Below are 15,401 nucleotides of genomic sequence, written 5' to 3' on the forward strand. Positions count from 1 at the left end.
ACTTGGAGGTCTAATAAACCATAATCGACTGTCAAGGGGAAGGAATGGGGTTAAAGTGGTTAGAGGACTAGATCCAATCACCCATATCCAATTTGTTGATGATAAAGTGTAGTGTTTGGGGAAGTTAACTTGTGGAAGGCAGAGGCTATCAAAGATACCTTGGACACACACAATGTATACTATGGGTAGAGTTTAAACATAAAAAATTGAAGATCATCTTTTCAATAGCAAAAAGTGGTAGTAGATAAGGAGAGAAAATCATTTTGGGTTCTCGATTGAGGAGCTTCCCTCTAAATATTTGGTTGCTCCAATCTTCAGTGGGGCAACTAGAACCAAACTCTAGGAGGGTGTGATTGAACAAAGTAGAATTAAGGTTGCCCCATGGAGAGGGAGATGGATATGTTTGGCTAGGAGAGTAATCATGATTAAGGTTGTCATTGGGGTTGTCCCAACTTATGTCATGTTTTTCCTCAGATTTTGAGAAAGGCTACTATTGCATTGGAATGTAATCTAAAAAAAAATACGGGAGGGCTCTAATGAACATAAGAGATGAGGTACATGGAAGGGAACAATGTAAGCTACCCACTTGTGAAATATCAATATTCTGAATTTAGGTGGACAATCAACTACTATAACATCCATTTGAAAACTTTGTTTAGGTAAGATGCTAATTGGACCTCTACATCACTTACAAAATCAATAATGTTTACCCTCTAGAGTCCATGATAAAACACTTATAGATTTAAACACTTGTAGACCAAATTCATTCATTATTTCCAATGAAATGACATTACTAGATGCATCCAAATCCAAAATCCAATCATGTAGTGACTACCCATTGACAATCAATGTGGTATAGAAATGATCCACAACAAGTTGGTTGTTCAGAATTGATGCACTAGGGTATACCTCCATTGTATCTTCTACCTTCTTCTCATATTCAACTGAAACACTAGAATGTGGTTTGCACAACCTTTGAGATAAATTACACAACATGTGCTCTATGTTCTAGGACTCTAAGAACTTAAAATAATGGTATGGAAACTCTTACCTAGTTTGAGACCATTCCTATATCAATTGCAACATAATGTGGTAAAGGAAGGGTTGGTGGTATAGTCACCACATCTGTACTTGGTATACATGATATCATCTGATTATAAGGGATTTTATCTTTTACCTCTTTTCCACCTTGAGTAGTGGTTAGTATTAGGCTCATAATTGCCCCTTTTATTTCTTGGATTTATTTATGATTGAAGCCTTGTCCCCACAATCAATTTTATCATTTGCTTGTGTATGTTTGTATTAAACCTTGGGGATTTATTTATTTTTTACTTTACTACTACATTGGGGTTTTTCTTTTAGTAATAGACTTCTTAGCTGGAATATGTTTATCATCAATAGTTTTTTATGTTTAGCAATATCAACCTTTTGTGTCATAACACTTGACTTACTATTTTTCTATGGTTATACTAGGACGATACTATTCTTTAATTGCATACCACTTTGGGATTACAATATATAGCTACATTAGTGAGAGCCTTGGTTTCATCAATAGATGGTCTTTCCCTCTTACATCTTTGTTGCATAAGAGACCTCACATGCTCAAATCGTAACTTGATGATCAAGATCCTCATCCTCTGCTTGGCATAGCCATGGTTGCATAATTATGTATCAGGGCTAGTCCCTTTTGTTTATTATGGTTGGACACATGGGTTTACTTTCTACCACCCTCCATTTTTTGTGAATATTATACTCTTTTCTTTTTATTAATGCAAAGTTAAAAAGCATATATTCACTAAGAAAATTGTTGAATTGATCTAACGAGGGGCTTGACCAAAGAAGAATATTTTTTTCATAGTCAAGTTTTCAAAAGGTGTCTATAAACACCATTCCACTTTGAACATAAGTAAAAAAAACTAAGGCATACCTCGTATAATCATCTACTTCCTAGGTCAATTCATTATCATGCGTTCAAATACAATTCCATATTTACTCATTTTCAAAGGTGTGGAGATCAATTATGTGAGCATAAATTAGAAGCATAGCAATGACCCTTTCAATCTAACTAGGATAAAATAGATTTTCATTGAAGTTTACAAAATAAGTCTATGTTTACATGTTATTCCTTGTGATTCCTCCATTCATCAAAGTGATTGCTTGCTTCATGTCTTTGTTCTTCTTGCTTGTGAGAATGCAAATTGCATCCCCAACCAAGCCTTTTGTTGGGTTCCTAATCAAACCAATGAGCATCAATGAAGTCACAACCCTATAAACTAGATTCACCATTTGTTCCCTTTCAAAATTACTCATAGTTCTTATAATGTTATATAAGATCTTTTCTATTAACTCTGCATTATGGATGTGTGAATGGGAAAGGTGTTTGCTCCCAACAATACTTTGCATGACCTTTTCTTCAACTTCGACCTTTATTAGGAAAAGCTCTTTCAGTTGGTCAATGATGCGCTAGGAACATCTACGATTAATGGTAATCGACATCAACCAAATATATTTACATTGTATGCTTTGTTGGATTTTTTGGCTTTTGGTGAATTTTTGGTATTTATTAAGCCAAATATTTTTATAAAATATTTTGGCATTGGTTGAAATAAACCTATGGTTACATTTTCATTTAATTTGGTGGTATTTTAATTATTAAAATTCAAATATTGCCAATATGAGTGTTGAAAATTGGTGGACCTCACTACACCCAAATGGGAGCCAAATAAGATGAAAATTCAATTTTTTGGGAGTTAATGTATTTAGAAAGGAATCTAATTCAAAAGGGATGCCAGGAAGGAGTTATTGGATAGTTTGTAACTTGGGGTCATGTTGAGTGGAGTAGGTGGCCTAGTTGACTAATATTATTAGCAAGTTTTGAGGTGGAGTTGGAAATGCATCCAATTGTCATTTAGTGAAATTTCTAATGGGAAATAAGCTTCCCTCTTGTTTCCCACAAGTTCTTTAGTCTAGTATTACCAAACCATTATGGGAGGTGATTCATGTGAAGTTTAAACAACTTCACTTTAATCTTTCCATTCTAGACTTGCAATTTTTGGGTTTTGAAGGTGAAGATTGGAGAGCTTGGGTGAAGACTTGTCGAAGCCATATGCTTCTATAAATCACCATTGTTGTATGTATATAGCAAAATTATATCAATTTGGGAATGTGTATTGTGAAGGCAACAAGCTCACCTAGCTGTATTGCAAAATTGGTGGAAGTTCCAATAAGAAATTTGAGTTTTGTTTGCATCAATTTGTTGCTCATTTCTATATATTTTGTTGTCATATATCAAATTTGGCTGTATGTTTAGAGTGTTTGTTTGAGCCAATTTTAAAGGGATTTACACCCCTTTACATCAGTGGCATAAGAGAAAGTTGATCTTGAGTGTGTGAACAAAATGCCAAGAGAGGTAGTTCACACTAGGATTGAGCTTGTGGGTATTGAAAAAAATGTATGCAAGAGGAGCCCCATATGGTAGGGGTAGAGGTAGACGAAGAAATGAAGATATTATCCATGGTGGTCATTTCAAAGCCTTGAGAAGGTACGTTGAATTATTGTAGGAAGAACTTAGAAGAGAGTTTGTTCAAAGAAGAGAACTAGAAAATGATGAAGAAGAATAACCCTCAGAGGTTGCAAGCCAAAAAAGTAATTGACGAAATGCAACAACAACAGTTGTCAATGACCTGGTGTTGGTTTCCCTATCAATGATAGGAAAAAGACCCAAAATTGAAGTTCCTACATTTAGTGGGAACCTAAATCTAGAAGAATTCATTGACTGGATAAACAACATGGAAGAGTACTTTGATTTTGAAGAAGTTGAAGACCTTGACAGGGTATGATTTGCAAAGACAAGATTGAAGGAACATGCCTTAATTTAGTGGAGAGAAATTCAACTGGAAAGAGGAAGAAGATTAAAGGATAAAATCACAAAATGGGATAGAATGATGGACAAGATGAAAAGACAATTCATCCTGGTAGATTTTGAATTTGATTTGCTAAAAAAGATGCAAAGCCTTAGACAAGGAAGTAGAACAATAAAAGAATATATAGAAGAGGCCAACAAGGAGAAGGTAGTATGTTACATTAATGGGTTGAAGCCAAGCATTCAAGAGGAATTAGCATTGGTAAGAGTAAATACCATGGAATAAGTATACTAGTTTGCCTTGAAGATTGAAGAAAGATTGAACAAGAGATTTGAGAACAAACAAAGAGAAAGAGGTTGAGATAAAAAGAAAGAGTTAAGATCATATGGAGATTGGGATGGGGATTCAGATCTGAAAAATTAGAAAAATGAAGATCATGGCAGCAATAAAAATTGAAAGAAAGATGATTCATACCCCTGTGAACAAGATTCTAGAGGAAGAGGAAGATCAGGTAGAGGGTTTAGAAGAGGAAATTACAAAGTAACTTGTTTTGGATACAGACAAGAACACAAAGCATATGAATGTCTAGAACATGGAAACATAAAAAGAAGAAATGAAGGCAGAGGAAGAGTTGAAAATGTTAATAAGGAAGTTGAATCTTCCCAATTAGAGGGTGCTAAAAATGGAGAAGTGCTAGTCACTAGGAGAGCCCTATTGAATGAACCAGTTCAAAGAAAGAACCTATTTACAATAAGATGCAAGTGTCAAGACAAGGTATACAATGTTATCATCAATTGTGGAAGCACAAACATTCTTGTATCCAAAGAGATGGGTAGTAAATTGCAGCTAGAGAGGAGAAAATACTTGCATCCATATAGGATAGCTTAGCTACAAGAATACAAGAAAGTTTTGGTCAAATTTAATATGGGAAAGTATTATGATGAGATAATGTGTGATATTATGTCTATGAATGTTTGTCATGTTTTGTTACAGAGGTTTTGGCAATTTTCTAGGAGAGCAATGCATGATGGGTATGCTAATGCATACTCATTGATGAAGGATGGAATCAAACACAAGTTGAAGCCACTAGAAGGGGTAATTGAAAAAGTATGCAGTAGTGCAACCTAGTTTGTTTAGTAGATGACATAGATTCAGTATGAAGCAAGAACATGTTTGTTTTGCTAAAACTAACCAAGAAGAAGTTGAGAAGGGTGATTTGTTGATGTGTATTGAAGCAGTTGATAGAGAATGGGAAGAGCTAATTTTAGGTGAGACAACTTGGTTGCAACAAAAGGTGAGGTAAAATTAGATTTTACTAGTTTCTTTGGTGTGAATTAGAGTGAAGAGATAGATAAAATTATTGCAGCATTAGATAATTTTGATAAAATTGAATTTGAGGGACATGATGTGGAGGTAAATGAAGGGTTTTTTATGAATCTTTATTCGAGAATGGTACAAATGAAAGTCCCTTGATTAGTGATCTTGATTCCTTTTTAGGAACTAAGGAATTTGAGTCACTTGATTGTTGTACTAATGTTGTTTTGAGGGAGGGAAACTAGGTTGCAACAATAGTATGTCTTTCAGAAGACATTGAAACAATGAAAATTTATAAAGGAGACAAGTTGGAAGGAGAGGAAAAAGTTAAAACATCAAAAGAGGTAACAAGAGACCATTATTTTATTGAAAGAGAAGGTACAAATTCACTTATTTTATCTACTTTTGATAGTGTGTATTGGTGGCAAGTCAAATTTGAAAATTTGGATTCCATGATTGATAGAAGAGGAGTGGGGATAAAAGGGAATAATATTATGAGGTTGTAGAAAGTGAAGAACAAGAAAACAACAATGAACAAAGTAGGGAAGTGGATCCAAGACAAGCATAGGGTCTAAAAATATTTATGAGTTTGACTCAAGAAACATTTTCTTTCTACCATGGGTGTTTGATGCATGAGCATCCACGATTAATTGTAATTGGCATCAACCAAAAAGATTTACATTTTATGCTTTGTTGGATTTTTGGCTTTTGGTGAATTTTTGGTATTTAATAAGCCAAACATTTTTATAAAATATTTTGGCATTAGTTGAAATAGACATATGACTATATTTTTATATAATTTGGTGACATTTTAATTGTTTAAATTCAAAAATTGCCAATATGGGTATTGGAATTGGACTCCGCATACACCCAAATGGGAGCCAAATAAGGTGAAAATTCAAATTTTTGGGAGTTATTATATTTGGAAAGGAATCTAATTCAGAATGGATGCCAAGGAGTTATTGGATAGTTTCTAACTTGGGGTCATGTTGAGTGGAGTGGGCGGTCTAGTTGACTGATATTATTAGTGGGTTTAGAGGTGGCATTGGAAATACATCCAGTTGTTATTTAATGAAATTTCTAATGGGAAATAAGCTCTCCTCTTGTTTTCCATGAATTTTTTAGCCTAGGATTACCAAACCATAGTGGGAGGTGACTCATGTGAAGTTTTAGCAACTACAACTTTGATCTTTCCATTTGAGACTAAACAATTTTTGGGTTTTGAAGGTGAAGATTTGAGAGATTGGGTAATGGCTTATAGAAGCCATATACTACTATAAATCACCATTGTTGCAGGTCTATATCAAACTTATATCAATTTTGGAAGGTGTATTGTGAAGCCAATGGGCTCACCTAGTTGTATTGCAAAATTGTTTGAAGTTCCAATAAGAAATTCTTGAGTTTTGTTTGTGTCAATTTGCTGCTCATTTCCGTCTATTTTGTTGTCATATATCAGATTTGTATGTGTGTTTAGAGTGTTTTTTGAGGTAGGATTGAAGGGATTTACAACTCTTTACGTCAGTCGACCAAGTTACACTAGTTGCAACCACACTTGTGTTCTTTGATCGAGATAAATTTTGCATTTTATGGATTGGTATTGCCTCGCTATGGTTGTTGCCTTATGGGCTTATCATCCCTCCAGACCATTTATAATACTCATGAATGTTAGGAGCGAAAGTCTTGTTGCCATGGATCTCATCTAAGCCAAAGAGGATTGTCCTCCAAAATGTCCTTCACAACATGAAATTGTCCAACACCCATATGTGGATATTACTATTGGTTAATTATCTAACCTATTGCAAAACCTCTTTCTCAAGAAATCTCAGTTTGATTTATCCCCTAAAGGATGTTTTGGCATTCCTTGATGTGTTTTATTTGACTTTTTTGGTTTGCACTTTTATTTTGAAGGCCTTTCTTTTGGTTTCTTTTTTCTATTTGTTTATCCCAATGTTGTTTACTTTGGCTTAAACAACACACTCTAAATTTTGACTTGTTTAGATGGGTTATCTAAAATGACTTATCTAAAATCACACTAATATATGTCCTATTGAAAAACTAATGTAGTTACCTATTTCACATAAGCGACCTAAACAAATCAACTTAAAATATGCTATTTAAATATTAAGTCTTCCAAATCTTTACTCTCTAACCTCCTTTCATCCCAAAGCCCCAGAAAGTCTTAAAAATCCAAGTTATCTAGTGCCTTTTCATTTTAGATTCCAGGTTCAAGTGCCCCGAGCTTTCTAATTGCTTTGGGCCTTTCTAGTACAAAGTGTGAGGAGATACCAAATTCAACAAAACCAAAGTCAAAATTTAAAGTCTATAGAATTTTAGTTTCACGTCCATTGGATGAAGTAAACCTTTATTCTAAATTCTGGTGACTCTAAGACACTCATAAGAACCAAAACAATTACCAAATGAGATTCACAAAGATATTAGGTCCATAGGATGCTTCTAAATAATATTGCTATTTTAAAGATTTAATTAAAAATTGTCTGTCAATCAATTACTTTTTAGAGGCTGTGTATATTATGAAGCCCACCAACAATGTGGTATTAGAATTTAGAATAACAACATATGTTTATAAGGAAAATTAGACTTTAATTTTGTGTTGTAATTATATTAGTAATTAAAAAGTTCTAACATAGCATGTTCACTAGTTCATCAACAAAGTGGCATAAGATTCTTTATTTTATATAGAATATAGATAAATGTTCCAGGTCAAATTAGATTTAATCTCTTGTTACAATTCAATTAGTAATTAAAAAGATCTAACATCCTACTCAGTTGTGAAGCATGTTGACATGTCCATTAACAAAATCTTCCATTCATATCGAATAATATAAAATGATCCAAATAAATTTAGATTCATCTTGTTGTTACAATTTGATCAGTAATTGAAAAGCTCTAGCATCCTGCTCAGTTCTTGTTTTAATTGATAATAGATTGCCAAGAAAAAAAACTCAGAGAGTACAATATCAAGCCAACTGGATCTGAGACAATGTGGAAAGCAGAGATACCTCGCAGTGGAAACAGAACATAAGCATGCTAATAAACTAAAGATTATCCTGCTAACATAAAGATGTTTAGTTCACTGCCATTGCACTGAATATGTAGCACACGCTGTGCAGAACCAGATGCCTATATCCACTGTCAAGATGCAGAAAGTCTGCTGCCAATATGAAGAAAATCCACTGTAATAGCGCTGTTTAATTCTTTTCAAGTGAAGCATCTCCATTGCCAAGCTGTTGCAAGCTCTGAACATGATGAAAAAACCACAGACCAAAAAGCATTCATACTGGTATAAAGATCAGCCTCAGAATGAGACATTGTTGTCAAAAGGTGGCAAATACTGATTAAAAATTTTAGGCCAAGCTTTCACTGTAGGCATCTCTAACTTCCCATCCTAAAGGGGGTTCAATGTTTTGCAGCATTTTCGGCCACTGACTTTCACACTACTGTCACTGTATACACAGTCACTGGAAAAGGATACTGCCACTGAATAAGCAAACTGTCCCATTGTCTAGGAGCAACATGCTCTGAGCCTGCATCATGCCCTGGATTGCACCCCTGATCATATGTTCACATAGGTTCAGTAGTGGCAGTGCCTTTCATACAAAACACAAGTTATTAAATTTGAAGACATTCCTGGATCAGAAAACCTCTCTGCAATCTCCACTCCTGTAGATATGTATCCACTCAACAGTTGCAATTTCCAATGTAGACATCTAAATTATTCCACCCAAAAGGTGGATCAATCATTGATATTTTCTTATTAACCTCACTACCTCAAATGCTCTGTCTTCATCAAATCCTGATCATGTTGAAGCAACCGCCAAGTCCTACAGCAATCTTGCAAAGGCAAATCTGCTGCATTTGATCTTGAAATTCTTCTCCACCTACTTATAATCCTTAAGGAAGATTGCATGATAGTGGAATATATGCACAAATTGTGTCTCAAACTCCCTTATCTGCTTATGGAATATCTGTTCTTTTCAAACTTGCACTCCTCACCATGTTCATTGTTCTTTCCAAAACTCAGAGGACCATTTTATATAAAGTAATGATAAGCGTTCAAATAAAATTAGATTCAACATCATTATTTATTTTATTTTATTTTTATTTTTGACAAAAGGCATTGAGTCTATATATTCATATTAATATAAAGATAGATATTACAGAATATTTAGCCAATATTTTCAAATCCTGGCATATGAGCTATCAAAAGCTATTACAGATCGAATACCAAGCATATGTATGCCGAATTTTAAGAAACTCAATATACTAAATCACTACTGATTTGTACCATTCTATTCTTGCATTGCATCAGTCGACTGCATGGCGTCGTTCGTCCCATTGTTGTCTTAATCATATAGGATTCTCGCTTAACATGATGTAAACCCTCACTTCAAAGAGCAAAAATATGATATAAACCCTATAAACCATTTTTCCCATACTTTTCTAATGTATGGTTTTTGATATCTAGAAGAACAGTATCTGGGTTGGGTGGAATAGCCTCACTGCTGGTAAATGCTTGCATGCCATTCTCAAACTTATCCTCGGAACAATGTGTAGGAGGAGCAATGGTCATGACATTCTGGAAAGGTCTTATTCTGCCCAGTTTTTTTGCATTCGAGTAACCAAAAACATGGCACCCTCGATCGAGCGACTATTATGGGTGGATGAGGAAACAGCATTTGATGAGTTGCCTTTGTAGAAAGTCATCACCATTGCTCCTCGTACATATACTATTGTTCCCACAATCTTTGCTCGACTACGCAGTTCTCCAATCTTCACCTTCTCCATTCTACACAATACATTCAATTATTAGATTGTTTATTGAATTTCTACAATACAACACAACACTATGTTTTCTTTCTACAAAAGTGATGTTTCAATATGATTTATCCCATGATTTTATGGGATTGAACATGTAGTATTGAGTTATTTTACATTGATCTATGTATCTCCTAACAGAAAAGAAAAGAAACAGAGAAGAAAAACCAGTAAACGCAATAAAAGCAATATACTTACCCCAACAAACCCAGTGCAAAGACAAAACATGTAAATATGATTCTGGGCATCACGTTCCTGCAATGCTAAGATGAGTAGGTAGTTGCATGCAAGAAGCAAGTTAAAAATTTAAGGTATGTTTGCATGGAATCAATTCTAATACCTCTCAAGAAGAACGGCAAAAGGAGCGAGCACAGCAGTAGCTACAGCTTGCCTTATACCACCAGAACAAATTGACTCATTCCTTGGTTTAGAGCAACCTTTGTGATAATGTCCATTCCAAACAAGCTTCACAATGTCATGCTTATGTAGGGTTGTGATGTCTCAAACAAATCCATCCACTTCCCCATTGATAAACCCAAAGTTCTAAAAGATTTGCTCCTCTTCAAAGAAAATCCTAATACTTAGATAAAAACTGATCTGTAAATTGAAAAGCTGCCTAAGTGAACAAGTCGAACTGAATTTCCCCTCAAACAAAAATACATACAGAGAAAAACTGATATCTAAGCTACAAACTGCTGAATGACCAGCACAAACCCAATTGCTTAAATCGAACACATTTGTCCCTCATCAAAGAAAATCTGCATATTTATAGACAAGAATTGCTAAGAACAAAATTTTAATGAGAAAGATAAGTATTATTTTTAATGTCATTTTACTTTAGTAATCAGAGATAAATTTTGATTTATAAAATAAAAATTTATTTATGTTTTTTAGTGAAGATGAGAGATAAATTGCTATCAAATATTTGACTTCTAAAATATATATGCTTAAATAAAATGAAATGCAATATCAAAATGACTTGTTTTCAAACTTCATCCAAAATTAATCAACCAGTTATTCAACAACAAAAGCATGATCCAGTTTGTTGTGTGTTGCATTTTCCTTTTAAATAAAAGGTGTCTGCAATTTGTGTCAGATCCTGTTTAGGTGACCGTCATGTTGGCAGTGCAGTACAAATACTGCGTGGAATGGAATGCAAATGGGTAATTACAGATTGAATTTCTATGTAAGGATTTCAAACATCTTTTCCCTCTTCAACACAAAAGGAAATGTCATCTTTAAATAAACTTGCTTTCCACTCAAAACAAATTGTTTGCGTTGAGAAAAAAATAGTATTACCCTCAGTCCATTAATGAAATTCCGTACCCCTGCATATCAATGCTCAGGCACTACAATTTCCAGAGTGAGATGACGTTGAAGATATTGTTTCCAGTTTTGGACATTCCAACAGACTGAAGCACTCTTACAGAAGATAACCCTGATATTGTTTCCAATTTAAGAGACTGAAGCCCTATACATCACCATCCATCTGCTTCACCCTTATCCCAAATGCCTTATTTTCAAGGGTGAAATCAAAACCAACAAATCTTCTTCTGGTACACTACTTAATTTCTTTCTCATTGAAATCTATTTGCAGACACTTTTTTTTCTGAGTGCCATATATATCACCATCCTTCTGCTTCCTCCTTGATTCCTTATTCCAAATGCCTTATTTTCAAGGGTGAAATCAAAACCGAAGAAATCTTCTTCTGGTACACTACTTAATTTCTTTCTCATTGAAATCAAACAGATGTTATGTTTAAGCAGACTGTTTTTTCCTCAAATGCATCTTTTTCCAGCTGCCAACTGCAGTTCAGTCTATTTGAAGACTGTTATTCCACAACAAAAGCATGACCCAGTTGTATGTGCTGCACCAATTTAGAAGAGAGCAGGAGTTTTAGTTGTAATAAATGGTAGAAGGATTTTATTGTTCTTTTTTATTTGTTCTTGATTAGGTAATCTTGGTGATTCTCTTTGTTTATTATCTTGGGGTTTTCTATTTGTTTTTTGTGTTTTATTTTTCAATTTTTGTGATTTTAGATTAAAAGGACTCATAAACCTCCAAAACATATTATCATATTGAAATGGCTATCCTGAATGACCCACTTGCTAGTTATTAAAAGTGCTTGACTATCAAATGAAAGAGCCATTCTATGGATTGGATAAGCATATAGAATTGGATAAGCATCACCTTATCATACAAGGGAGCTAAAATTCTTATCATAGGAATATCATCAAAATTTCAACAATTGACACTACAAGTTCACCATAGCCCTAGTTGAAAAATGTTTTGTTGATGTTTGCAAGTCTCATGAATGGCGTATTTTGCACCTACCTAAATCATAATATTTTTTTGTTTCTTGATGAAATTTTGGTCCATTTGAGGATAGTGGAGGAGCTTGAGATATACCTATACCAAGTTTTGTGGTGTTTGCATGACAACCAACTTTATGGCAACTTGGTAAAGTGCGAGTTCTTCTAACATGAGGTAAGTAATCAGGACATCGGTTATATCTAAAGAGGGTATCTTTGTAATTCCTTACAGATTCGGGCTATTATGGATTAACATATGCTCAAAATGATTCTAAGATTTATAGTTTCATGAAGTCAGTCCTCATTTATACTACCATTTTATTACAGACTTCTTAATAGTGGTGCATTCAATTACTTCTCTTTAATAAAGAGGGAAGAAGTGTGTAGTTGGAGAGTGTGAGAGACTTTCATATTCTCAAAGAGTGACTTATGAGTGCACCAATCCTTGCAATGCTAGATCTTGTTGTAGACCTTGTGAATTATGTAGATGCTTCTCTGAATGGTTAAGGAGTTATTGTTATACATGAGGGACAAGTTTTCTTTTGAATCATGGAATCTCAAGGACCATGACCTTAATTTCCATACCCATGATCTTGAGTTGGCAACTATTAGAGATTTTTTAATGGCTACTATTCACCAATTGGCTAATAGTTAAAATTTGGGAATCAAAATTTGGCTAATAGTTCAAGATTTAAGGCACCCTGAATAACCTCATTTTCGCAAAATTTTGTTTTAGTCTTATTTAAATTGCCAAATAATTTATTTTATTAAAAAAATCAACTCAAATATTTGTCACAATATTCAATGCACGATTAGATTAGATTCGCCTAAATTTTATAAGTTATCGTAAAAATATAGATTAATTTACCAATAATATATCATAATTATTAGTTATTTTAAGGCCATATCACCAATCTTTAGTTGCCACTATTGATTTAGAATATAATCTAACGGCCCTCATTGTATTCCATGAGGTAAAATGTACCTATAATTTGTAATGCTCATGGGGGCTTAAATTTCGTTTGGATTGTTGATCTCAATTGAAATCAATGGTCTAAATGAAATGTCCGGTTTGATGAGAATTACAAATTGTAGGTAAATTTTATCTCATAGAATATAATGACGGTTGCTAGATTATATTTTAAATTAATGGTAGCAACTAAATATTATAGATTCTACCCCTCAAACCCATCAATGATTTCAACCTTCAAGCCTCTACTTTTTTATAAGAATTCTATTTTTTTTTAAATAGAAAGATTTGTCATGGTAATTTCAATGCATTTGCCTGTAATTGTCCAAGATTCGCCAATACTTTTTACAAAAAAATGTGATTTAAAAAAAATCACCAATAAAACTAATAGAGAAAATTGCCAATGAAATTATACCAAGATTTTATATCTTTTATTTTTAGGGGGGTTACTTTAAGTTATCCCTAGCAACTTTTGTTCATACACTATTAAATAGGAAACACTTCCTTTGGGCCATCAATTTGAGTTGCATACTAACCATCATGGCCTTTAGTACATCTACATGTGCATCTAAACTTGAATTTGTGTTAGTGTTGATAAATGGGATTTATATTTGAGTACATGAATCTAATTCTCAATACATTAAAGAGAAGAAGGAATTTGTTGTAGATGCCTTGAGAAAATGGTGATATGAAGTCTTCTTTTTATCTTTACGCATCATTTTTTTAGGCCACATTCTTGAGTGGATTTTAAAATATCCATGGTATAAGAGGTTCATGCAGAGATTAATTCTTAAGGGGCACCGGTGGACAATATTTTTGGCTTTTTTATCTTGAGCCTAATAGCTTTTGTAATATTTTGGTTGTATATGTCCATATGCCAAGGTTTCTCACACAATCATGATGTGTGATGTGTACTATGCTCTTTATGTAGCACATCCTAGGGTGAAGAAGATGCATTCCTGCCTACAATATATATTTCAATAAACATAGAAGATACATTCTATTGCTAAATTTGTCGGTAAATGTCTAAATTGGCAAAGGATGAAGATAGTGCACAAACATCCCACTTGAATTTTCCAACCACATGACATTTTTGAGTGGAAATGAGATGTATTGTTTCTATAGAATTTATTGTTGGTTTGCCTTTGTTTTCTGCTCATCATGGTGATTGTGGACAACCTAACAAATGTTACCCTTTTTGAATCCATGAGGACCTACTAGAATGTCGCATTGGTAATATGTTTCTTCATAGAAGGTGTCATTTTATTGCATAGAGTTCCTCACAAAATCATTTTAGATCATGATCTCACATCCACTTCTTCATTGTGGACTTCCCTACAACATGCAGTGTGCATTCAAGTCAGTGTTATCTTAACCTATCGCCAAGAGATAAATAGTTATGCTAAGAGAGTGAACCAAGTGCTAGAGGATATGATGCCCATGTAATTCATAGATCAACAATCTATGTTGGAGGAATATTTATAGCTTGTAGAGTTTGCTTAAAATAATTGGTGGCATAGTTCCCTTGGTATGGAATCATTTCAAAAAATGTATAACTTTCATTGTCGGAATTTGTTGATTTGGGATATAATTAAGCATCGTGTTGCCTTTGGTTCGGAGATGCTTCAATTTATGGATTAGCAAGTGGTTTGTATTAGAGAGTAGTTGGTTTCTCAAGATAGAAAGGGAAGCATTTTGATGCCAAGAGAATAGATCAATAGTTCTTGGTTGGTGTGTATAAAAGCCCAATTTGTTATGGGAGGGGTTCTAATATTCAACAACATTTTGTTGGACCATTTGAGATCCTAGATCATATGGGTTCTAATTTGTCATGCTTCAAGATCTTGGTTTTGGCCCTCATTTCATTCAAACAGTCTAGATGCTCTTTGTAGATGCTTTTGCTTGCTTTACCATCTCAAGTCATCAATATTCCCTGTTTGGACTCGTTCAGCCCATCATAAAATCTCATATGCCCTTGCTCCAATTCTTTATTTTATAGATATGGAAGGTTTTCACTACCTTCTTTCTCAATCCATTTCTCAATCTTAGGTCAAGGGGAATTGTCTTCCTAATTATTCCCAACAACCTGTTAATGGTCCTTTTTC

At 34.0% G+C, this 15,401-nt stretch overlaps 1 long non-coding RNA gene across 1 annotated transcript; it reads right to left on the reverse strand.

Annotated features, from left to right (window-relative positions):
• Positions 1–9,498: 9,498 nt before the first annotated feature.
• LOC131859979 (uncharacterized) lies at positions 9,499–10,731 on the reverse strand. Its single transcript, XR_009359551.1, has 3 exons — positions 10,354–10,731; positions 10,212–10,268; positions 9,499–9,984 (listed from the first exon to the last, which is right to left on the reverse strand). It is a non-coding gene; the product is annotated as an uncharacterized LOC131859979 (long non-coding RNA).
• Positions 10,732–15,401: the final 4,670 nt, after the last annotated feature.

This window comes from Cryptomeria japonica, chromosome 11 (genome assembly GCF_030272615.1).
Source record: "Cryptomeria japonica chromosome 11, Sugi_1.0, whole genome shotgun sequence".
NCBI classification, from domain to species: domain Eukaryota; kingdom Viridiplantae; phylum Streptophyta; class Pinopsida; order Cupressales; family Cupressaceae; genus Cryptomeria; species Cryptomeria japonica.